The sequence below is a fragment of the Manis javanica genome, chromosome 4 (genome assembly GCF_040802235.1).
Source record: "Manis javanica isolate MJ-LG chromosome 4, MJ_LKY, whole genome shotgun sequence".
NCBI classification, from domain to species: Eukaryota; Metazoa; Chordata; class Mammalia; order Pholidota; family Manidae; genus Manis; species Manis javanica.
The window spans coordinates 40,284,425-40,310,102 of NC_133159.1; the positions used below are offsets into that span (position 1 = coordinate 40,284,425).

The 25,678-nt window shown below is 35.3% G+C and overlaps 1 protein-coding gene across 2 annotated transcripts in view; it reads right to left on the reverse strand.

The window, feature by feature from the left end:
* FAF1 (Fas associated factor 1) overlaps positions 1 to 25,678 on the reverse strand; it is a 566,821-nt gene that overhangs the window by 484,823 nt on the left and 56,320 nt on the right. The window lies entirely within an intron of this gene.

A 25,678-nucleotide genomic window follows, 5' to 3' on the forward strand; every position in this document is an offset into this window, starting at 1 on the left:
CATATTTTTCATAGCATCCTCTAATAATTGTTTGTATTTCTTTGGTGTCCATAGTGATTTTTCCTTTCTCATTTTTCATTCTGTTTCTGCATTCAGACTCTCTTTTTTTCTCGATAATCCTGGCTAGGGGTTTATCTATTTTGTTTATTTTCTTGAAGAAACTCCTGCTTCTCGATTTTATTTTTTTATTTTTTTTCTTCTCGATTTTATTTATTTCTACTCTAATCTTTGTTATGTCCTTCCTTCTAAGGACTTTGGGCCTCATTAGTTCTTTTTCTAGTTTCGTTAATCATAATTTTTGACTGTTCACATAGGATTGTTCCTCTTTCCTGAGATAGGCCTGTATTGCAATATACTTCCCTCTTAGCGAAGCCTTCGCTGCATCCCACAGATTTTGCTGTTTTGAATTATTGTTGTCATTTGTCTCCATATATTGCTTGATCTCTGTTTTTATTTGGTCATTGATCCACTGGTTATTTAGGAGCATGGTGTGAAGCCTCCATGTCTTTGTAGACTTTTTCAGGTGTTTTTTCTGTAATATATTTCTACTTTCATACCCTTGTCACGTGAGAAGTTGTTTGGTACAATTTCAATCTTTTTGAATTTACTGAGGCTCTTTTTGCGGCCTACTATATGATCTATTCTTGAAAATGTTCCATTTTCACTTGAGAAGAACATGTATCCTGCTGTTTTGGGGTGGAGAGTTCTATAGATATGTTAGGTCCATCTGTTCTAATGTGTTGTTCAATGCCTATGTTTCTTTACTTATTTTGCGTCTAGTTGATCTGTCCTTTGGAGTGAGTGATGTGTTGAAGTCTCCTAAAATGAATGCATTGCATTCTATTTCCTCGTTTAATTCTGTTAGTATTTGTTTCATATATGTAGATGCTCCTGTATTGGGTGCATAGATATTTATAATAGTTATATCTGTTGGACTGACCCCTTTACCATTATGTATGTCCTTCATTGTCTCTTGTTACTTTCTTTGTTTTGAAGTCTATTCTGTAGGATACAAGTACTACAACTCCTGCTTTTTCCTCCCTATTAGTTGCATGAAATATCTTTTTCCATCCCATAACTTTTAGTCTGTGTATGTCTTTGGGTTTGAAGTGAGTCTCTTGTACGCATCATACAGATGGGTCTTGTTTTTTAATCCATTCAGTAACTCTGTCTTTTGATTGGTGCATTCAGACTATTTACATTTAGGGTTATTATCAATAGGTATGTACTTATTGCCACTGCAGGCTTTAGATTCGTGGTAACCAAAGGTTCAAGGTAACTTTCTTACTATCTAAGAGTCTAACTTAACTCACTTAGTATGCTATTACAAACACAATCTAAAGGTTCTTTTTTTCTCCCCCTCCTTTTTTTCTTCCTCCATTCTTTATATATTAGGTTTCATATTCTGTACTCTTGTATAGCCCTTTTTATTACCTCTGGTGACAGCTATTTAAAATCTTAGGAACATTTCCATCTATAGCAGACCCTCCAAAATGCACTGTAGAGGTGGTTTGTGGGAGGTATATTCTCTCAGCTTTTGCTTATCTGAAAATTGTTTAATCTCTCCTTCAAATTTAAATGATAATCTTATCAGATAAAGTATTCTTGGTTCAAGGCCCTTCTGTTTCACTGCATTAAATATATCATGCCACTACTTTCTGGCCTGTATGGTTTCTGCAGAGAAGTGTGATGATAGCCTGATGGATTTTCCTTTCTATGTGATCTTATTTCTCTCTCTGTCTGCTTTTAATTGTCTGTTCTTATCCTTGATCTTTGCCATTTTAATTATTATATCTCTTGGTGTTGTCCTCCTTGGGTCCCTTGTTTTGGAAGATCTGTGCACCTCCATGGCCTGACAGACTATATCCTATCCCAGAATGGGGAAGTTTTCAGCAATTACTTCCTCAAAGACACTTTCTATCCCTTTTTCTCTCTCTTCTTCTTCTGATACCCCTATAATATGAATATTGTTCCATTTGGATTGGTCACACAGTTCTCTCAATATTCTTTCATTCCTACAGATGCTTTTTTCTCACTGTGCCTCAGCTTCTTTGTATTTCTCTTCCCTAATTCGTATTTAATTTATCTTCTCCTACACCGTTGTATCCTCCATTGTGCTCTTCAAGGATTGGATCTCAGTCCTAAATTTGTTCCTGAGTTCTTGAATATTTTTTTGTACCTCCATGAGCATGCTTATGATTTCTATTTTGAAATCTCTTTCAGGAAGATTAATTAATTCAGTTTCACTTGATCCTTTCTCTGGTGATGAGATTTTGCTTTGAATCAGGTTCCTTTGATGTTTCATATTTGTATATGGTGCCCTCTAGTGCCCAGTAGCTCTACTCTCTTGAGCTGCTCAGCCTCTGGAGTGATGTCGGGGGTCGCAGGAGAATGGTGTTGGTGCCTGGGGGGAGGAAAGAGCTATTTCCTGTTTCCTGGCTGCCATGCCAGTCTCCACTGCCAGAACCAGTGGGCCAAACACACAGGTTTAGCTTCTCTGCTTTGTGTTTGTAGCTGCCGTAGGTGGGGCTTCTCTCTGGCTGGCTGATGCCAGAGTAGGGGCTGCCAGTTTGTGAGCCAGGTGCAGGCTAGCCAGGAGGAAGAGACAGAAGGCTGCATATCACAGTGGCATGCCTTGGAGCTGCGTAGTCAGCCAGGGGAATGGAGCACCTGAAGACTGTTCAAGTTCCCAACCTGCTGGGCAAAGTACACCCTGACAATTTTGTCTACCTGTCCTTTCTCCTAAGCAGTAAGTTCTGTGCAATCCTTTCCCCTTTAGCAGCCCTCTCACTGTTAAGAAGTCTTTCAGACTGGTTGTCCACATCAGCCGGACATGAATGCCTTTTTTCCACAAGCAGCTGGAATCTCCATCTCTCCAGGTATTCCGCCTGTCTTATCTTTCCAACCCCATTAATCACCAGAGCACCATGTAATGCAGGTTCGTGCTCCCAGAGCAGATCTAGGTGTTCAGCAGTCCCAGCCTCTACTCTCTTCCCACTCTGTTTCTCGTTCTCCCACTGGTGGGCTGGGGTGAGGAGAGGGCTTGGGTCCCGCCAGGTCAGTTTTGGTACATTACCCTGTTCCGTGATATCTGCTCTTTTCTCCAGGTGTGTACAGTCTTGTGCATCCTTCTTTCCTGTTACTCTTTCAGGATTAGTTGCATTAATTACATTTTCATATTATATGCATTTTTAGGAGGAAGTCTCTGTCTCACCTCTAACGCCATCTTTAATCCAATCTGGTATAAGTTTTAAAAGCAATCTAGCATGGTTGTTAGGAATCAGTAAACAAGTGTAGAAACATTGTTTGTGCTTAGTGAGAGATTTTACTGTAAAGTACATTTACTTAATCTGCATAGTCTGAATCCTCTGGCTTGAGGATTATCTAGATTTTATTGCTGTTGCTATTGTATGTTATTAGATTGGTAGGAAGTGGGGGAACAAGTAAATTGTAAGGCAAGATCTCTGGAAGGGTCTCCTGTAGGTAAAATTGTAACATTTCCAGAATATCTCACCTGGCTTTAGTACATCTGCCTATCAACAGGCACTCAAGGGTGGAGAGATGTATGGCTTTAGGGCATTTGCATCATTCCTCAGGGATGGAGAGAAGTTCATCTCCATATCAGTGGGTAATTACCTGGGCAAAGGAGGGCTTATCTGTACCTGAGAGATGAGGAGGAGGGCTAGTTTTGCTTCTGCTGGAGCAGGAAAGAGAGAAGGACCTGGACTGCTGTTTGTAAGCAATAAATGGAGTTTAAACTTTATTTCTCCTTTTAATTTCAGTTTAAAGGTACTTTGTCCCAGGATTTCCTTTCCCCGGACTTACACTGGGGGATACTTTTTTTTTTTTTTTTGGTGTTGAATCATATTAGTTCAGGTATTCTGGATGTCAGCCCCTTATCAGGTATATCGTTTGTGAATATATTCTCCTATATTGCAGGTACCTTTTCATTTTGTTGAGGGTTTCCTTTGCGGTACAGAAGGTTTTTAGTTTGATGCAGTCCCCCTTGTTTATTTTTGCTTTTTCCCCTTGCCCAGGAAGAAGTATGCAGAAAAAAATTACTCATGCTTATGCTGAAGAGGTTTTGCCTTGCTAATGTTTTCTACTAAGAGTTTTATGGTTTCACGTTTTACATTTAGGTCTTTAATCCATTTTGAGTTTACATTTGGGTATGGAGTTAGACAGTAATCCAGTTTCATTCTCTTGCATGTAGCTGTCTAGTTTTCCCAAAACCAGTCAATGAAGAGACTGCCTTTTTTCCCCATTGTATATTTAGCTAACTACATATCCTTGGGTTTATGTCTGGGTTCACTATTCTGTTCTATTGATATATGGGTCTGCTTTTATGCCAGTACCATACTGTTTTAATCACTGTAGCTTTGTTGTATAGCCTGAACTCAAGGAGCATGATATCCCCAAATTTGTTCTTCTCAAAACTGCTTTGGCTATTCAGGGTCTTCTATGGTATTATATGTATTTTAGGATTATTTTCTCTAGTTCATTGATGTACTGAATCTGTATATTGCCTTGGGCAGGATAGGCATTCTGACAATATTAATTTTTCCTATCCATAAACATGAATTTGTGTCTTGAATTTCTTTCATCAGTGTCTTGTCTTCAGAATCTCTCACCTCCTTTATTAGGTTTATTCCCAGGTATTTTATTCTTTTTCATGGAATTGTAAATTGAACTGTGCCTCACCTCAGGGGGACTGGCCTCAGGGAAGTTTACTCTGGACCAAATAACAATGGAATGTTGGTGTAAAAGGGTTTATGTCAAGCTTTATTCTCACAGTGGCAGGTCGAGTGCTAGAATCACTTCTGCCTCTGGAGCAGTCTGCGGGCAACAAGCTGGTTTCCATCTCTGACTGTGGGCAGAACACTGGGCAGAGCTCTTTATATAGTAATACCAACAATAATGGGTCATTGCCAATGGGTGTGTAAGCATTAGCCTAGCAGTAGGCCAATAACATCATCAAGTAGTTTAGGGTCAGGTGAGGATCCTGGCCAAATGAACTTGCATTTTCCCTACAAACTGTTTTCTTGGTTTCTCTTTCTGCTGGTTCATTATTAGTTCACAGGAATACAACAAATTTCTGTATATTCATTTTGTATCCTGAAATTTTGCTGAATCCAGTTATTAGTCCTATTGTTTTTGGAGGAATCTGTAGGGATTTCTATATATAGTATCATGTCATCTATAAATAGTGACAGTTTTAATTCTTACCAATCTGGATGCCTATAATTAAAAATGCTGACTTAATTACAGGTGTGACAGACTGAAAAACATGGTTTAAAAAAACACCTATGACTATTACCTATGGCAAAAGATTTGATTCAATTAAATATCTTCATAAAGAAGCTTCTCCTGGATTATCAGGGTGGGTTCCAAATGTGATTCTCATAAGAGAGAGGCAAATGGAGTTTTTTGAGATAAACACACACACGGAGGGAAAAGTGATGTGGATACCAAGGCAGAGATTAGTGCTGTATTTCCACGAACCAAGAAATGCTGTCAGCTAAGAGAAGTCGGGAGAAGCAAGGGAGGAATTCTCCTGTAAAGCTTCCTGAGGGAGTATAGCCTTGCTGACACCAAAATTTTGGACTTCTAGTATCCAGAACTGTGAGCGAAAATTTTCTGTTGCTTTAAGCCACTAAGTTTATGGTAATTTGTTACAGCAGCAATAGAAACTAATGAAGTAGGGCAGGTAGGTAGGCAAACAAATAATGAGCAAGACTGAGCTAGCTATACAAGATCACACAAAATTTAAAATCCTAACCCAAAACTATAGTTTACAAGGAAATGCCATTAAAGTGTGGCAGATTCTTTAAAGAAATTCAAAATGTGAAACCTAGACCCTCAAATCCCTGATTTTCCATCAATCATGCAAATACTACTAAGAAGTAAAAAAACCAATATTTACTAAGTACTAATTGCCAAGAATGCAAGTACCAGATATATAAACAGCTCTACATTAGACTAAAAAGCAAAAGTTTAATAAAATGTCTAATTGAACATTATATATGGCTTTCCCTGAAATAGAATTTCCTTCAAACACACATAAATACACAAATACACACATTTCTTTATATTTGGTACATGTATCCCACTCAACCAAATTCCTTAAAAACAGTACCCACCCCAGCTGCTATTAACCATAGCTTTAAATATAACTGATAAAAAGAGGACACCATCACAGAAAATCATTAAGGGTTGTCATATACTCCAGATTTACAGTTGATGCCAGATAAGGACCAAAAAATAAAAATAAAATAATCCTTCCTTGCAGCAAAATATAAAACTTTGAAAAGATTAGAAACATGAGGCTTGCCATGACGTTTCAATAAGCTCTTACAAATCATTGTCTTCAGACATGCGAATAGTTTAGATCAGTCAGTAGTTTCAAGATACCTCTTATTTCCTGAAAGTAAGGACCTTTCTTCTCTAACCCAGCCAAAGGTTTCATTAGCATCTAATTCCCTGTATTAAATCCCTTCCTGCTTAAATGCCTAGAGGTCTATTTTGTTTTTAACCAAACTCTGATTTATATCAAATGGTATTCCTTTTCAAAGGGCCTCCAATAGTTGTATTAAAAAAACAAAACAGGTTAAGCAATGTAGTAGTATGTAGTCATTCAGATTTTAGTTTTGATAAAACCATTTGTCTAAGTCCCCCTTTAACTATCAACACCACTCTCTCTTTTCCTCACAAAGACAAGTGTTTTTGTTTTGTTTTGCAGGGTTTTTTAAATAAATAAGAATGTCCAAAGAAGCTCAATATCTAGGAAGGCAAATAAACATGTAAACAATACTATTTAGCAGGATATGAAATTTAACAGTATGTAAAATGTGCAAAATAATTAAAAAGAAAGTAAACGAGTTTGAATTAAGAAATGCATTCCAAAGAAATAGTCCTTCAGCAGGCTTCTAAAAGATGAAATGGAGTTTAACAGGCAGATAAAGTGTAGAGAACATTCTGTTGATAGAAAACATCATGGCCAAAGACATGGTTGCATGAAATTATGGTGTTTTGATGGACATCAAAGTAGATAAAAAATCAAGAACACCTAGCACTCAGATATAGGTTTATAATACCATTCTCCAATACAAAGAATCAGGGCTCCTTGGAGAAATGGCTGATTCTAGGATTGGTAGAGGCAATATAAAAGATGAGCATGGAACAGCTTGTAGTGCCAGAAAAACAAGTGCTCGAATATAAAGCACACACACAATGATAAGTATATGTAAAAGACATACATTAGCTAACTGAAAAAGAACCCCACAGTCAAAAAGGGAACATTTGAGAACCAAAATAAATTAAAAGTATTGGATTATAATCAAGTACAAAATAAATATCCATGAATCCAAACTGTGTGTGTGTGTCACACAAATAAACAAGAGATACATCTTCCATGTAAAATCCCAAATAACTTATGTATTCAGCCTTCACAAAGGTGGAGTATATAACCTCACTTTCAAATGCAGGATTCACATAGAAACTTCCTTCCAAAGAGTAAAATATGTAGATGGAAAATGGCGGGGAAAGCAGGGAAAGAGGGTAACTTTACAGTGGAAAAATTTAATAAACACTATCTCAGCCAATTGGCCAAGGTCAGTATCAATAATGCTAAATCATGTTAAATGATATGATGAGAATGGTAATTTATCTCTGTGATCTTCCTCCCAAAAACCATCACCCTAGTCTAACCATGAGAAAAACATGAGACACGTCCCAATTGCAAGACATTCTACAAAATACCTGACAAATAGTATTGAAAACAGTTATCAAAACAAGGAATGTCTGAGAAACTACCAAAGCAAAAAGGGTCTGAGGAGACATGACAACTTCTAAATGTAATGTGGTATCCTGGATGGAATCCTGAACAGAAAAGAACATTCAGTAACAATATTCCATATTGGGTATCATGTAACATACCCAGGTATTAAATGTTCCACTAGTTACATTGTTCTCTCTTTTTATCAACATGTAAGTTTGATTTTTAAAGTACCCTGCTCACCTAGAAGAAATACTTCCTTGTTCGGAAATACTCCACTTGGCTGTTTTTCCCCTTCAGTTTACTGATAAAAAAATGGCAGTGCTCTTTAAGACAAAATTAACTTACTAAACCAAGTATGAAGGTTGTTTTGATGAGTTACAAATGTATATTAATAGCCAAAGCTATTTCTTCCCTGAGTAGTACTCAGGGAACTAAATTAAGCTATTACCCAAATGACCAAGAAACCAATATACAGTTAAGATTCTAGTCACATAACTCAGTCTTTTGAAGCAGATATGGAAGCGTCTGCTGTAGGTGGTGTCTTCTGATTTTACTCTAAGACTTAGAGATAAGATATAAAAGTTGACTATTAGAACATAGCAATGAACACTCAAATAACAAAATTGTCAAACTAAGAATAAGACCAATAAAGAACACTCAAAATTTGGTGTTCACAGCATAAAACTCTTACCCACTAGGATTAACTAACAAAAAGTTATTGTGAGCCAGGGAAGGCAGTACAGCATGGAGAAGACAAGCAATGACTCTATAGCACCTTACAACACTGACAGACAATGACTACAGTCTGGGAGGTGGGAGAGACTTGATAATATGGGTGAACATTGAAACCACAATGCTGCTCATGTAAAACCTTCGTAAGATTGTATATCAATGATACCGTAATTTTAAAAAATTGAAGCACAGCATATAAGCAGGAAAGCACAAATTTTTTTAAAAGTTTTTATGTGTCAAGCAATTTATCTCACTTAATCCTCTCAATAACCCTATGAGGTAGATACTATTATGCCCATTTAACAAGAAACAAAATTTTCAAGGAGATTAAGCAATTTGCCTAGGATCTCAATGCTAATAAATGAGATTAGAATTCCAAAGGCACTCTTTCCACCCCACAGTTATTGCCTCTCAGTAAGAGTTCGCTAAATGAACATATCAATGAATCACAGAAATTAATAATTCATCTGTGACTAGTTATCTCAATTCATAAGAACCCAAGTGGAATTTGGTGAGTGCTCTTGTATAGGGAGGGAACAGATACAAAGATGACTATGATATATTCCCTATACTGAGGAATTTACAATCAATTACACATGTGAACAATTAGTTCTACAAACCAGAGTGAGACAATTGCTACAATATAAGCTAAAAACTATTATCTGATGGAAGGAGAAAGAGAAATTCATTTCAATTGGATGGATGGGAAAGCTTCATGGAACAGAAAACACTTAAGCTGGAACACAAAAAATGAACAAGATTTCAACAACTAAAAAAAAGGAGAAACAGGTCATTCTAAGTGCTACCAGTATATTATCTATGTTGATGAATGTAAATGTCCTTTGACACTCAGTACTTACATTTGTGGTTCTCAAAGTTTTATTTCCAAACTAGAATCATCAGCCTCACTGAGAATTTGTTTGGAGTCTAATTCCCCAGGCCCAACCCCATGCCCCTAAATCACCACCTCATGCCCCTGGCACAGTAGAGGAAAATACACATCATTTTATCTTCGTTCTTCATGTTAAAGTAAATAGTCTCGGTTAAAACTTCAACTTTGGCCAACAGACAATTTCTAATACACACACTCCCTTCTAGGCTGCTAACAAGGGATGTTACTGATTTCTATCCAGTGGTTACTTAGAAGAAAGCTCTTATGAAGAATGATATGCATGTCGAACAACAAACCAGCCAACCAAGGAGCTGGTTGATTTTCATGTCATGGATAATAGAGCAGGGCTTTTTTCTGTCAAAATATAAAGGATTGTGTAAGAATGTCATGCTCCAAAATATAAGGTGTTATATAGGCTGAATGTATACCCTAAAATTCATGCTAAAGCCATAATCCCCATTATGGCTCTATTTCGAGTAAGGAAGTAATTATGGCTAAATGAAGTCATAAGGGAGAGGAGGCCCTAATCCACAAGATTAGTGTCCTTATAGGAGGAGACACTAGAGAGTTTAATGGCTGGCTCTCTTTCTGCACACATGCATGCACCAAGGAAGGGTCATGTGGGCAAACAGAAAGATGGCAATAATCTGCAAGTCAGGAAAAGAATCTTCATCAGAAACCAAACCAGCTAAACCTTTGACCTCAGCCTTCTATACTTCAGAACCACAAGAAGATAAATCTATGTTTAAGCCACCTAGTCTGTGGTATTTTCTTATGGCAGCCCAAGCTAATACAGATTTGGATTCCAAGACATAGGGTTCTCCTATAACAAGTAACTAAAAATGTGGAAGTGGCTTTAGAACTGGGTTATGGATGGAGGCTCAAAGAGTTCTGAGGTGCATACTGCAAAAAAACTGTTTTTTTGTGAAAGAACTATTGATAGAAATGTAGATGTTAATGGCAATTCTGGTGAGAGCCAGAAAAAAGAAAGATGGGAAGAAATCCTCCATCTTCTTAGAGAATATATAAATAATTATGAACAGAATGTTGGTAGAAATATGAACACTAAAGGTTACTTTGGAGAAATCTCAATCTGACAGGGGAATAGATTATTACAAACTAGAGGAAAAGTGATCCTTATTATAAAGTGGAAAGAACTTTGGCTGAATTGTATTCTTGTGTTTTGTGGAAGATAAACTTAGGAACAATGATACTGGATACTTAGATTTCTAAACAGAGTACTGATGGTGCAGATTTGGTCCTCCTCAATGCTATAATAAAAAGTGAGAAGAGAGATATGAATTGGAGAAGGTATTGTTCTTTTGCTACATATAAGTTTTTTACTTTAAATCAGTCTCACTTGTTTATTTTGCTTTTGATTCCCTTGCCGGGGAAGACATATCAAGAAAGAAGTTTCTCATGCTGATATCCATGAGATTCTTGCCTGTGCTTGCCTCTAAGAGTTTTATGGTTTCATGTCTTACATTTAGGTCCTTAATCCATTTTGAGTTTACTTTTGTGTATGGTGCAAGACAGTGATAGCTTCATTCTCTTACATATAGCTGTCTAGTTTTCCCAACACCAGTCATTAAAGAGACTGTCTTTTCCCCAGCAAAAGGAACCAGAACTTGAAGATTTCAAAAATCTTTACTCTATCCATATTGCAAAAAATGAGAAAGCTTGCCCTGAAGGTAACAGTGAGGGTGTGGCTAAAAGATGATCTGATAAGGAGATTAGTATAGGTGTGAACCACAAATATTATCAGTTTGCTCAGCAGAAACCTGAATAAGTATAGCATTATACCAGCAGAAACACTGCCACCTGTGACTAAAGAGGACAGAAAAAACAGGACAGAATGAAAGGCTGACAGTCTAAGACTCTACAAGACTGGACCACACAGCTATGTAGCTGCAAAAATTCAGTATCATTCAAGAAAAAAGGAAAAATGATCCCTGAATGCAATCTAGACTTCTTCAGGGACATCAATCCTATCACAGGTCCAGGAAGCAAGGCTGCCCATATTTCCATCTACAGGCCAAGAAGACAGCTCTCACCAGAAGACAAATCAGAGAAATGTTGATCTTGGATCACTAACCTCCAGAACTGTGAGAAAATGAATCTGTTATGTTAGACACCCAATTTAGGGTATTTTGTTATGGCAGCACAAACTGACAAATAAATGAGGCAAACTAAAATGTGGCATAACTTAAGAGCAATTAATGTAGTGAGTAACAAAAAGAATAAATTTGACTTGTAAACTATGATAAATTACATATGGCTGGCAAACTTATGGAATTACCATCTTGGAAACAAAAATTAAATTCTAGCATGCATACACTTTATTTTATTTATGAAGTTGCTATACAATATTGAATTGGTTTAAGATGTTGTAGCTCTGGGGAAAGGGAATCCCAGCACAAAATACTTCTAAAAGCAAAATCAGTCAAAGAGAGAAATAAAGTTTAAAACCCATTTACTGCTTACAAACTGCAGTTGGGGGCCATCTCTCCAGCTCCAACAGAAGCAAAACTAGCCCTCCTCTTAACCTCTCAGGTTCAGATAAGCCCTTAGTTGCCCAGGTAATTACCCACTGATATGGAGTGAACTTCTCTCCACCCTGAAGAATGCCTATTGATATGCAGATGCAATAAAAAACATACTACTTTCCACCCTTGAGTATGCACTAAAACCAGGCAGGATATTCTGGAAATATTACAATTTTACCCACTGATGTACAATGTAGTGACTATATAATTATATACATTACTAGATACTTGCCACGTAAGTGTAGTTCCCCAATACCATACCAAGGTAGTACAGTATTTTTGGTTACATTCTATATATTCTTCTTCAATTCCTCAGACTTAGTTTTCAATTTGCACTTTATACCTACATATTCCCTTCACTTATTTACCCATTACCCAACACCCCTCCAAACAGAAACCAGAAGTCTTGTCCATATTTATGGGTTTATCAGTTGACTTTGTTATGTTTTTTATATTACACATATAAGTGAAACATATGTATTTGTCTTGCTCTGCCCAGCTTAACTCACTAAGCATAACACCCTCTAGTCTATCCATGTTGTTGTAAATGACAATATTTCCTGAGTAATATATTCTATTGCATTTTTATACACCACTTCTCTATTCATTCATATATCAATGGGCATTTGGATGTTTCCATATCTTGGCTACTGTAAATAATGATAAAATGAACAAAGGAGTATATATATCTTCCTGAACTGGTGATTTTTTTTTTCAGGTAAATTCCCAGAAGTAGAATTACTGAGTCATACGGTATTTCTATTTTTCTTTTTTTTTAAGGAAATTCCATATTGTTTTCCAAAGTGGCTGCACTACTTTACATTCTCACCAACAGTGCAAGAAGGTTCCCTTTTCTCCACATCCTCACCAACACTTGTTATTTCTTGTGTTTTGGGTATTAGCCATTCTGACTGGTGTGATTATACCTCATTGTGGTTTTGATTTGCATTTCCCTGATGATTAGTGATGCTGAGCATCTTTCCATGTGCCTATTAGCCATCTGTATGTATTCTTTGGAAAAATCTCTATACAGGTCCTCTGCCTATTTTTTAATTGGATTTTCTGGGGGTTTTTTTGCTATTGAGTCATATGAGTTCTTTATGTATTCTGGAAGTTAACCCCTTTTTGGATAATCATCTGAAAATATATCCTACCATACACTAGATTGCCTTGTTTTTTTCTCTCTTTTTTTTGAAGGTTTCTTTTGTTACATATAAGTTTTTTAGTTTAAATCAGTCTCACTTGTTTATTTTGCTTTTGATTCCCTTGCCGGGGAAGACATATCAAGAAAGAAGTTTCTCATGCTGATATCCATGAGATTCTTGCCTGTGCTTGCCTCTAAGAGTTTTATGGTTTCATGTCTTACATTTAGGTCCTTAATCCATTTTGAGTTTACTTTTGTGTATGGTGCAAGACAGTGATAGCTTCATTCTCTTACATGTAGTTGTCTAGTTTTCCCAACACCAGTCATTGAAGAGATTGTCTTTTCCCCACTGTATATTAATGGCTCCTTTGTCAAATCTTGGCTAACAACATATGCTTGGGTTTATTTCTGGACTCTCTATATTGTTCCACTGATAATGGGTCTCTTCTTGTGCAAGTACCATCCTGTTTTAAACACCGTAGTTTCATAGTATAACCTGAATTGAGAGAGCATGATACCCCCAACTTTCTTTCTCCACATTACTTTGGCTATTTGGGGTCTTTTGTGGATCCATATAAATTTCAGAATTATTTGCTCTAGTTCATTGAAAAATGTCATTGGTATTCTGATAGAGATTGCTTTAAATGTGTAAATTGCTTTGGGCAGTATGGCCATTTTGAGAACATTAATTCTTCCTATCCATGAGCATGGAATAGATTTCCACTTATTTGCATCATCTTCATTTTCTTTCACCAGTGTCTTACAGTTGTCCAAGTATAGGTCTTTGATCTCCTTGGTTAGGTTTATTCCTAGGTACTTTATTTCTTTTTTATATAATTGTAAATGGAATTGTTTTCTTTATTTCTCTTTCCACTAGTTCTTTGTTACTATACAGGAATACAACAAATTTCTGTATATTGATTTTATATCCTACACTTTTGCTGAATCATTTATTAGTTCTAATAGTTTTTTGGAGCAATCTAAATGGTCTTCTATATATAGTATCATGTCATTTGCAAAAAGAGACAGTTTAACTTCTTCCTTACCAATCTGGAGCCCTTTATTTATTTTTCTTGTCTCATTACTGTGACTAGGACCTCCAATACTATGTTGAATAAAAGTGGTAAGAATGCACATCCTTGTCTTGTTCCTGATCTTTCAGCTTTTAGTGACTGAGTATGATATTGGTTGTGGGTTTGTCATATATGGCCTTAATTAGGTTGAGAGGTATGTTCCCTCTATGCCCATTCTCTTGAGGGTATTTTATCACGAGTGGATGCTGAATTTTTGTCAAGTTCTTTTTCAGCATCTTCTGAGATAGCCATATGATTTTTATCCATCTTTTTGTTAATGTGATGTATCATGTTGCTATTTTGTGGATGTTGTACCATCCTTTCATCCCTGAAATAAATAGCACTTAGTCAGGATGAGTGATTCTTTTGATGTGTTTTTTAATTCAATGATAATATTTTAAGGATTTTTTGCATCTATGTTCATCAGGGATATTGGTCTGAGGTTTTCTTTTTGGCACTGTCTTCGTCTGGTTTTATTACTACAGTAATACTGGCCCCTTAGAATGAGTTTGGAAGTATCATTTCCCTTCTATTTCTTGGAATACTTTAAGACAGGTAGCTATTAGCTTGTCTTTGATCACCCAGGAAGTCATTTGGACCTGGACTTTAGGTTGTTGGAAGATTTTTTTAACTGCAAATTCAATTTTGTTACTAGTAATTGGTCTGTTTAGATGTTCTGTTCCTGGATCATTGTTGGAAGACTGAATGTTTCTAGGGATTTATTCATTTCTTCTAGAGTGTCCAATTTATTCACATATAATTTTTCATAAAATTCCTTTATACTTCTTCACATTTCTATGATGTCTGTTGTAACTTCTTTTTCAGTTCTGGTTTTATTTATTTGTATCCTTTTTCTTGATAAGTCTGGCTAAGGGGTTTCCTATTTTGTTTGTCTTCTTGAAGAACTAGCTGAGGGTTATTTTCTATTGTTTTCTTAGTCTCCATTTTATTTCCACACTGATCTTTATTATGTCCCTCCTTCTACTAATTTAGGGCTTTCTTTGTTCTTCTTTTCCTTCAGTTATAGGGTTAGATTGTTTGAGATTGTTATTGTTTCTTGAAGTAAGCCTATATTGTCACAAACTTACCTGTTAAACAGCTTTTGCTGCAACACACATATTTTGAACCATTTTGGTTCTGTTTTCACGTCTCTCCATGTATTCTCTGATTTCCTCTTTGGTCTGATTCCTTGATCCACTGATTATTTAGAAGCATGTTGTTTAGCCTCCAAGTGTTTCTGTTTTTCTGGTTTTTTTCTTGTAATTCATTTCTAGTTCTATACCATTGTGGTCTGAGAAGATGATGCTTGATACATTTTCAATCTTCTTAAACTTATTGAGACTTGTTTTGTGTACAAACACATGATCTTTTTTGGAGAATGTTCCCTGTACACTTGAGAAAAACGTGTATCATTGCTTTCGGCAAAATGTGTTGTATGTATCTGTTAAATCCACCTGGTCTAACGTGTATTCGATGCCTCTGTTTCCAATTTGATTTTCTGTCTGGATGATCTATCCATCGATGAAAGTGGGGTGTTAAAGTCAGATAGTGTTATCGTGTTGCTGTCAACTTTTCCCTTTAGGTCTGCTAGTACTTGCTTTATACATACAGGTGCTCCTAGGTTGGGTGCATACATATTATGATTGCGATAACCTCCTGTTGGATTTCACTTATTATATAATGTTCTCTTTTTGCTCTGTTTTGATGTCTATTTTGTCTAAATATTGCAACACCAGGATTTTTTATTACTCTTAAAATTATCATTGACACACAATCTTTTTTTAAGTCAGTTTATTGAAGTATCATTTACACATAGTAAAATTCATCTTAAGATGTACAACTTGAAAAGTTTTGATTGTAATGACCACTACCACAATCAAGACTGAGAATTATTTCCATCACACCAAAAGTTCCTTTGGGCCCTTCTTTGCACTTATAACACCTAGCAGTCACTAACCTAATTTCTGTCCCTATAGTACTGCCTTCTCCAGACTGTCATATAAATGTAATCATGCAGTATGTAGCTTTCTGTGTCTGGCTTTAACTTAGTGTAGTCCATATTGATATGTGAATAGTTTGTTCTCTGTTTTATTTTCTAGTAATAGACTCAATGTGTGTACCATAATTTGTCTAGTCACCAATTGATGGCCATTTCTATTTTTTGGTAATTATGAATAAAGCTACTGTAAAACTTGCATATAGGTCTATTGCAAATGTATGCTTTTATTTCTCATGGACAAATAGGTAGAAGCTGGGATTCCTGGGTTGTGTGGTAAGTGCATATTTTACCATTATATGGAAATGCAAAAATGTTTTCCAAAATGGCCTATACTCTTATGCATTCTTATGCACAATGATGACAACTGCTCTGCAACCTTATCATGACTTGGTATTGTCAGTTAATCTAAATTTTAACTATTGTAGTAGGTGTGCAGTGGCATCTCATTGTTATTTTTCTGCTTTTATTTTTATTAAAGTATCATTGATAGACAATGTTATATTGGTATAAGTGTACAACACAGTGGTTCAACAGTTACCAATATTATTAAATCCTCACCCCATCTAGTGTAATTACTATCTATCAACATACAGAGATGTTACAGAATCATTGCCTATATTCTCCATGCTGTACTACTCCCTGAGACCAACTTATATTGAGATTGCAGATTACTGTACACCTTTATCCCTGTCCCCCTCCCCCACATCCCATCTCCATCCCTCCCCGTTGGTAACCAACAGTCACTTCTCAGTGTCTATGAGTCTACTGCTGTTTTTGTCCTTCTGTTTTACTTCGTTTTCATATCACACAAATAAGAGAAATCATATTGTATTTTTCTTTATCCACCAGGCTTACTTCATCAAGCACAATACCCTTTAGATCCATCCATGTTGTTGCAAATGGTAGGATTTGTTTTCTTACGGCTGAACAATATTCCATTGTGTATATGTGCCACATCTTTTTTATCCATTCATTTATTGATGGATACTTACATTGCTTCCATATCTTCACTATTGCAAATAGTGCAGCAATAAACAGGGGTGCATATATCTTTCTTATTCAGGGATTTTGTTTTCCTTGGGTAAATTTGTAGAAGTGGAATTATTGGGTCAAACGGTATTTCTTTTTTTCACTTTTTTCAGGAACCTCCATACTTCTTTTCACAGTGGCTGCACCAATTTACATTAATACCAACAGTGCAGAAGGGTTCCCAAGTCTCTGCATCCTCGCCAACATTTATTTCCTTTTGGATAGTGGCCATTCTAAGGGCTGTGAGGTGATATCTCATTGTGGTTTTAATTTGCATTTCCCTGATGATTAGTGATATGGAGCATCTTTTCATGTGCCTGTTGGCCATTTGTACTTCATCTTTGCAGAAAATCGTCTGCAAGTCTTCTGCCCATTTTTTAATCAGTTCATTTGTTTTTTGGGTATTAAGACACATGAGTTCTTTACATATTTTGGATGTTAACCCCTTATCAGATGAGTTGTTTACTAATATATTCTCCCATAATTTAGCATGTCTTATTCTGATGATGGTGTTTTTTTCTCATTTACAGAATCTTCTTAGTTTGATGTAGTAAAACTTCTTCATTTTTTATTTTGGTCTCCTTGCAAGAGGAAGGTGTATTCAGGAAAAAACTGCTCATACGTACGCTCAAGAAATTTTTGCCTATGTTTTCCTCTATGAGTTCTATGGTTTCATGACTTACATTCAGATCTTGGATCAATTTCCAATTTACTATTCTGTATGGAGTTAGACAATAGCCCAGGTTCCTTCTCTTACATGGAACTGTCCAGTTTTCCCAACACCAGTTGTTGAAGATGCTATCATTTTCCCATTGTATGTCCATGGCTCCTTTATCGTATATTAATTGACCATATATGCTTGGGTTTATATCAGGGCTCTCTAGTCTGTTCCATTGGTCTATGGTTCTATTCTTGCGCCAGTGCCGAATTATCTTGATTACTGTGGCTTTGTAATAGAGCTTGAAGTCAGGGAGCATAATACCCCCCAGCTTTGTTCTTCTTTCTCAAGATTGCTTTGACTATTTGGGATCTCTTGAGATTCCATATGAATTTTGGGATTATTTGTTCTGGATCATTCAAAATGCTGTTGGTATTTTGATAGGGATTGTATTTAATCTGTTAATTCCTGTGGGCAGGATGGTCATTCTGACAATATTAATTCTACCTATCCATGAGCAAGGGATATATGTCCATTTATTTGTGTCTAATTTCTCTTATGAGTGTCTTTTTTTTTCACTTCTTTTTATTACAGTATCATTGATATACACTCTCATGAAGGTTTCACATGAAAAATATTTTGGTTACTACATTCACCCATATTATTAAGTCATCCCCCCATACCCCATTGGTTGGGATGAATGATCCTTTTGATGTATTTTTTAATTCAGTTTCCTAATATTTTGTTGAGGCTTTTTGCATCTATGTGTATCAGGGATATTGATTTGTAATTTTCTTTTTTATTGGTGTCTTCGTCTGGTTTTGGTATTACAGTGACACTGGCCGCACAGTTTGGAAATATTCCCTCCTCTTCTACTTTTTAGAATACTTTAAGAAGGATGGGTAATAGCTCTTCCTTAAATGTTTGGTAAAATTCAGCTGTAAAGCCATCTGGACCTGTCATTTTGTTTCTGGGGGAGTTTCTGTATTACCAATTCCAATTCATTGCTGGTAATTGGTCTGTTCAGATTACCTGTTTCTTCCCAGGTCAGTCTTGGAAGGTTGTATTTTTCTAGGAAGCTGTCCATTTCTTCTCTGTTGTCCAATTTATTGGCACATAATTTTTCATAGTATTGTCTAATAATTCTTTGTATTTCCATGGTATGCATTGTGATTACTCCTTGTTCACTTCTGATTTTGTTGATGTTTGTACTTTTTATTTGATAGATCTGGCTAGAGGTTTGTCTATTTTGTTCATTTTCCCAATGAACCAGTTCCTTGTTTTATTACTTTTTTTCTATTGTTTTATTCTCTATTTTATTTCTGGTCTAATCTTTATTATGTCCTTCCTTCTACAAACATTGGAATTCACTTGTTCTTTTTCTAGTTTCTTTAACAGTGAGTTTGGATTGTTTATTTGGGACTGCTCATTTCTTGAGGTAAGCATGTATGGCTATGTACTTCCCTCTTAAAACTGACTCTGGGACATCCCACAGACTTTGGATTGTTGTATTTTTGTTTTCATTTGATCCACTGATTATTTATAAGCATGTCATTTAGCGTCCATGTGTTTGTAGGCTTTTCTGTTTTCTTTGTGTAATTTATTTCTAGTTTCATACCATTGTAGTCTAAGAAGATGCTTGATATAATTTCCATCTTTTTTAATTGGTTAATACTCTTTTTGTGGCCTAGTATGTGATCTATTCTGGAGAAGGTTCTATGTGCACTTGAGAAAAATGCGTATCCTGCTGCTTTGGGGTAGAATCCTCTGTGGACATCTGTTAGGTCCATCTGATCTAATGTATTATGCAGTGCCTCTGTTTCCTTATTTATTTTCTGTCTGGTTGATAGGTCTATTGATGTGAGTGGGGTGTTAAAGTCTCCTAAAATGAAGGTGTGTTGCAATCTGTTTTTCTCTTTAATTCTGTTACTATATGCTTTACATATTTAGGTGCTCCTATGTTGGGCATATAGATATTTGTAATGTTTATATTCTCTTGTTGGACTGACCCCTTTATCATTATGTTATGTCCTTCTTTGTCTCATGTTACTTTTTGTTTTGAAATCTATTTTGTCTGATAAAACTACTGCTACTCCTGTTTTTTTCTATTATTCGCATGAAAAATATTTTTCCATCCCTTCACTTTTAGTCTGTGTATGTCTTTGGGTCTGAAAGGAGTCTCTTGTAGGCAGCATATAGACTGTTCTTCTTTCTTTATCCATTCTGCCATCCAATGTCTTTTCATTGGTGTATTCAGTTCATTTACATTTAATGTAATTATTGATATGTCTTACTGCCATTTTATTGCTTACTGGTTGTTTTTATAGCTCCTCTCTGCTCCTTTCTTACTTTCTTATACTCTTCTCTTGTTGTTTGATGGTTTTCGTTAGTGTTATAATTAGATTTATCTTTTTAAATTTTTTAGTGTATCTATTATAGGCTTTAGTTGTGTGATTACCAGAAGTTCAAGGATTGCTTCTTTAGTATGTAACAGTCTATATTAACTTGCTGATTACTGTATTTCAAACACAGTCTAAAGGTACTTTTTTCTTCTTCTTCCACCTCCACATTTTACATATTACATGCCATAATCTGCACTTTTTGTATATTCCTTGACTGATTTTGTGTACACTTCATTTGCTGTATATTCTTCTTTTATGTTTTTGGGAGGTTTCTGTGTTGCCTCCCAACACAGAAACCTACTCCGCCATCTTTTCCTCCACCTTTCCTACAATCTTATATTGGTTTCAAATATACAACACAGCGGTTCAACAGTTACCCATATTATTAAATCCTCACCCCGTCTAGCATGGTTACTATCTGTTAACATAGAAAGATGTTATTACAGAATCATTGGCTATATTCTCCATGCTGTACTATCATCCCCACAACCAACTTATATTATGATTGGTGAATTTTATGCCCCTTTATTCCCCTCCCCAATGGCACCACTGGTTGTTACATTTCACTGTCTATGATTCTACTACTATTTCATTCATTTTGTTTTGCTTTGTTTTTATAACTACAAATAAATGAAATCATATGGTATTTGTCTTTCTCCACCTGGCTTATTTCACTTAGCATAATACCCTCTAGATCCATCCATGCTGTTGCAAATGGCAGGATTTCTTTTTTATGGCTGAATAATATTCCACTGTGTATATGTACTGCATCATCTTTATCCATTCATCTATTGATGGACAACTTGGCTGTTCCCATATCTTTGCTATTATAAATAATGCAGCAATAAACATAGGAGTGCATGTGTCTTTTGCATCAGAGATTTTGTTTCTTCAAGTAAATTCCTAGATGTGGAATTATTGAGTCAAATGATACTTTTATTTTTCATATTCTGAAGAGCCTCCATATTGCTTTCCATACTAGCTGTACCAATTTACAGAGAAACACACATACCATTATTATTCCACTTACACGTAGAATCTGAAAAACAAAGGAATAAAACAGAAATGAACTCATAGACACTAAGAAGAAACTGGTGGTTACCATGGGGGAGGTGGAGGTGAAGTAAGTGAAGGTGATAGAGGTACAAGACCTCCATTACAGCACTGTCATGGGGACAAAAGTACAGCATAGAGAATATAGTGAATAATATTCTAATATCTTGCTATGTTGAAAGGTACGACACTTATTAGGGTGAGCATTTAATAATATAGATAACTGTTGAATCACTGTTACACACCTGAAATCAATATAATATTGTATATCAACTATACTTCAATAAAAAATACACTTTTTAAAAAGAAAGAAAATTCATAAAGGCCTAAGAAATGTATTTTCTAATATAAACTAAATTTCCCCCTAAATAAACATATGATAACAGTGAATCAATGTTAGCATCTAATTATCCACCATCAATTATTCTTCACACTTAGCCCACTGGCAAACTGCTTTTCCACAACTACTAAAATCAGGGCATCAAAACAAAAAAATCTGAGACTTATTTAGCATTTAATCATATTCTATTTTGAGATGTGAGAAAATGCCAAGGAAGAGTTGGATTTTAAGCCTGTAAGCCTTAAAGTCCTTCATATATGAATGAAGCCCTGAATAAAACACAGTTCTTCCTTTTCTGTTCTCTTTTGGTAACAATCACTTTGTAATTAGTTCTACACTGCCTTTTACTATTATTTGCCTCATAATTTTATTTATGAACTTTTGGGTACCTCAAATATAATGCCAGTTTTCTACCAAGTAACATTTAGTAAATTCTAGACATCTAATGTTAGAAAGCTAAAAACCTTAGTAAAAAGTAAAAAGAGCAGAGTTTTTGACAGTCTTATAAGAAAAACATTACACTTCAGGAACAGCAAAGCGGCAAGACCTCAGACCACACACCAGGCTCTAAGGTAAAATAAAAAGGAAAGACACAGACTGGGAGAAACTATGCATAACACATGTATCTCATGACCCTTATAAGCATTAGGTTGAAAGAAAGAAGTCAGGCTTGAAAGTTTGTATGTTACCTAATTTTGTTTCTAAGAAGTCCAGTAAGAGGCTAAATTAATCTAGTGATAGAAATGAGACCTGTGGCTTCTTATGAGACATGGGGATGACTAGAAGAGACCTTGAGGGAACCTATCTGAGCAATATGTTCTGTATCTTTATTGGGGTAATGAAACACTACTCAGCAATAAACCACATATATACTCATACGTGGATGAAATGCAAAAGCATCATGTTTAGAGAAAGAAGCAAGATGCAAAGGATTGAATGCTGTATGACTTCATTTATATGAAGTCCAATAAAAGACAAAACTAGTTCATCATGAAAGAAATTAGAACAGCGGATTCCTATGAGCATGGCACTAACTGGAATAGAACAAGAGGGAATTTTTCTGAAACAATGTAAATAATCTTTACCTTTATTAGGATGACAGTTATAGGGGATGTATATAGTTATTAAAACTCCTCAAATTGTCCACTTAAGATGAGTGCATTTCACTGGTTATGGACTTAACATAAACTAAAAATTTTTTATTTATAAATGGACTTTTTACTTAACAAAAATAGTTAAGAATTCATGAAGTAGCAAAGACTTGATTTCCCTAATGATTTTCTTTAATATTCTTTGTTAAAATGTTTTTACATACCAAACACAGTTAAGGTTACTACTGCACCTAACTCCTTAATAAAAAGTGAGTCTATAAATAAAAAGGCAAAATAAAGAAATTGTCTGATAAACAAAAGCTAGGGGAATTTCTCAACAAGAGTTCTTTCTTGCACACAAAAAACAGTGAAGTTTTTCATGCTAAAGAGAAAAGATACCAGATGAAATATTTAATCTACACAGAGTGCCAAAAATGGTGTGTGTGTGTGTGTGTGTATGTGTGTATATATATATATATACGTATATGGGCATATACATATATATATATATATACATATATATATATGGGTAAATAGAGGACTTTTTTTCTTCTTTCCTATATTTCTTAAAAATTAACTCTTTAAAGCAAAAGTAATAGTAATGAATTGTGAGATTTATAACATGTAGAAGTAAAATATATGACAAGAAAAGAATCAGACAAAGGCTGGGGTGGGTAAATGGAAGTATACTGTTATATAAAGTTCTTATACATGAAGTGGTATAATGTAATTCAAGATAAACTGTCCAAAGTTAGCTATGTATATTGTAATCCCTAGAACAACAAGGGGAAAAACAATAAAGCAGAGGAGGTATGAGCAAGATACCTGCTGTTCTCAAATTCATCTACGCTAAAACAGCATTTCTGAAAATTTCTTTCCCAAGTGGTTTCAGGTCAAATTGCCATTAAAAAAAAAAAAACACGCAAAACTTAGAAAGCAAAAGAGAAGCAGCAGGCATTATTGCCCTCAAGTAGTCTAGGTATGACACAAGATGCTATTATAGTTCACATACATTGTCACTCTGCTGACACCTCACTGACATGGTTCAGGAGACAGGTCCACAAATTCCTCCATATCTGGACCAATTTTCTTCATGAACAGAGATGCAAATCCTTCACAAAATCAAATCCACAACTATATAAAAAGGATAACACATTATAACCAAATGAGATTTCTTCCAGCAATGCAAAGGTGGCTTTATATAAGGAAGTCAGTGTAATTCACCATATTATCAAAACAATAGAGAGAATCTCTATGATTATCTATCCAGAAGAAAAAAAGTATCTGAAAAATTTAATGCCTGTTCATGAAAAAAAATTTTAGCAAACTAGAAAGGAAATTTCCTTAACTTGATGATAGAAATCTATGAAAAATCTACATTAACACCATACTTAATAGTGAAAGACTGAATAGTTTCTCCCTAAGATTAGGAACAAGGCAAGGGTGTTTACTCTCGCCAATTCTAGTCAACATTATATAAAAGGTCCTAAAGAGTGAAAAGAAAAAGAATCATAAAGACTGGAAAGAAGTAAAATTATCTTTTATAACACACAAATGACTGTATATAGAACATCCTCTACATCCCTTAAAAAGAAAAACCTTCTATAGTAGTAAGAAAATTTATAAGGTCATAGGATACAAAATAAATATATGACAAAAGCCTACTATATCCTCAAAAAATTAAACGGAATTACCATTTGATTCAGCAAGTCCACTTCTGGGTACATACCTGAAAGAACTGAAAACAGGGACTTGACCAGACATCTAAAGAGATATGAACAGATAGATATTCACAGCAGCACGGTTCACAATAGTCAAAGGGTGGAAACAATCCAAGTGTCCACTGATGGGTGAATGGGCAAACAAAACAACAGACAATTTATTCAGCCTCAAAAAGGTACGAAATTCTAATACGTGCTATAATATGGATGAACCTCGAGGTCATTACATTAAGTGAAATAAGCCAGACATGAAAAGACAAATACTATATGATACCACCTATATGAGGTACCTAGTCAAATCCATAGAAACAGAAAACAGAATGGTGGTTGCCAAGGCCTGGAGGGAGATGAGAATGGAGAGTTAATGTTTAATCAGTATGGAGTTTCAGTTTGGAAAGATGAAAAAATTCTGGAGATAGATGGTGGTGACAATGGCAACAGTGTGAGTACTGAATTGTACACTTAAAACTGGTTAAAAAGGTAAATTTTATCTTATGTATATTTTATCACAATATTTTTTAAAAGCTGACTATGGATTCACACATACAAACTTTCATAACAGGCAAAACTAATAAATACAATATTAGACTCCAACTACAGGGTTATCCTAGAGCATGTTGGGGGTCAAGGGGAATACTGACTAGGAAGCTTTGAAGTTCTACTTGAATTCTACTTCCTTAATCTGAGTGTTGGTTTCATGGATCTGCTCATTTTGTGCAAGTTCATGAAACTAATTGTTTATGATTTGTGTTCTTTACTACATGAATATTTTAGCACCACCAAGTTTTGTTTGCTTTTATGGCTTTAGTTAATGACAGATAAATTATGATTTTGCCAAGGTGAGGATCTGGATCATGTTCACAGCTAGACTGGTTTCAGGAGCAAGTTACCTCTCTAGTAAGGAAGCCCTATTGAGAATCCAACATCCACATTTGTTGTATACTTTTGTCTTTGGCAAGAAAGAGTACAATTTTTCTGAAATAGAGAAAATACTGATTCTATTCCAAAAATAGGATCAAATGAAAGTCAAGTTCTACTACTAATAATAAAATAAACAGAAAATATGAAGTAAACAATAAACAGAAGAGGTCTTAGAAAGTAATATAAAAGTCTCTGAGTCTCTAAAAGAAAAGAACGTCAAGGACATATATATATAAATGTTAACAATATTTTCTACATGTCAAAGCATTCCCAAAGCCCAGGTGCTTTTAGTCTCAGCTG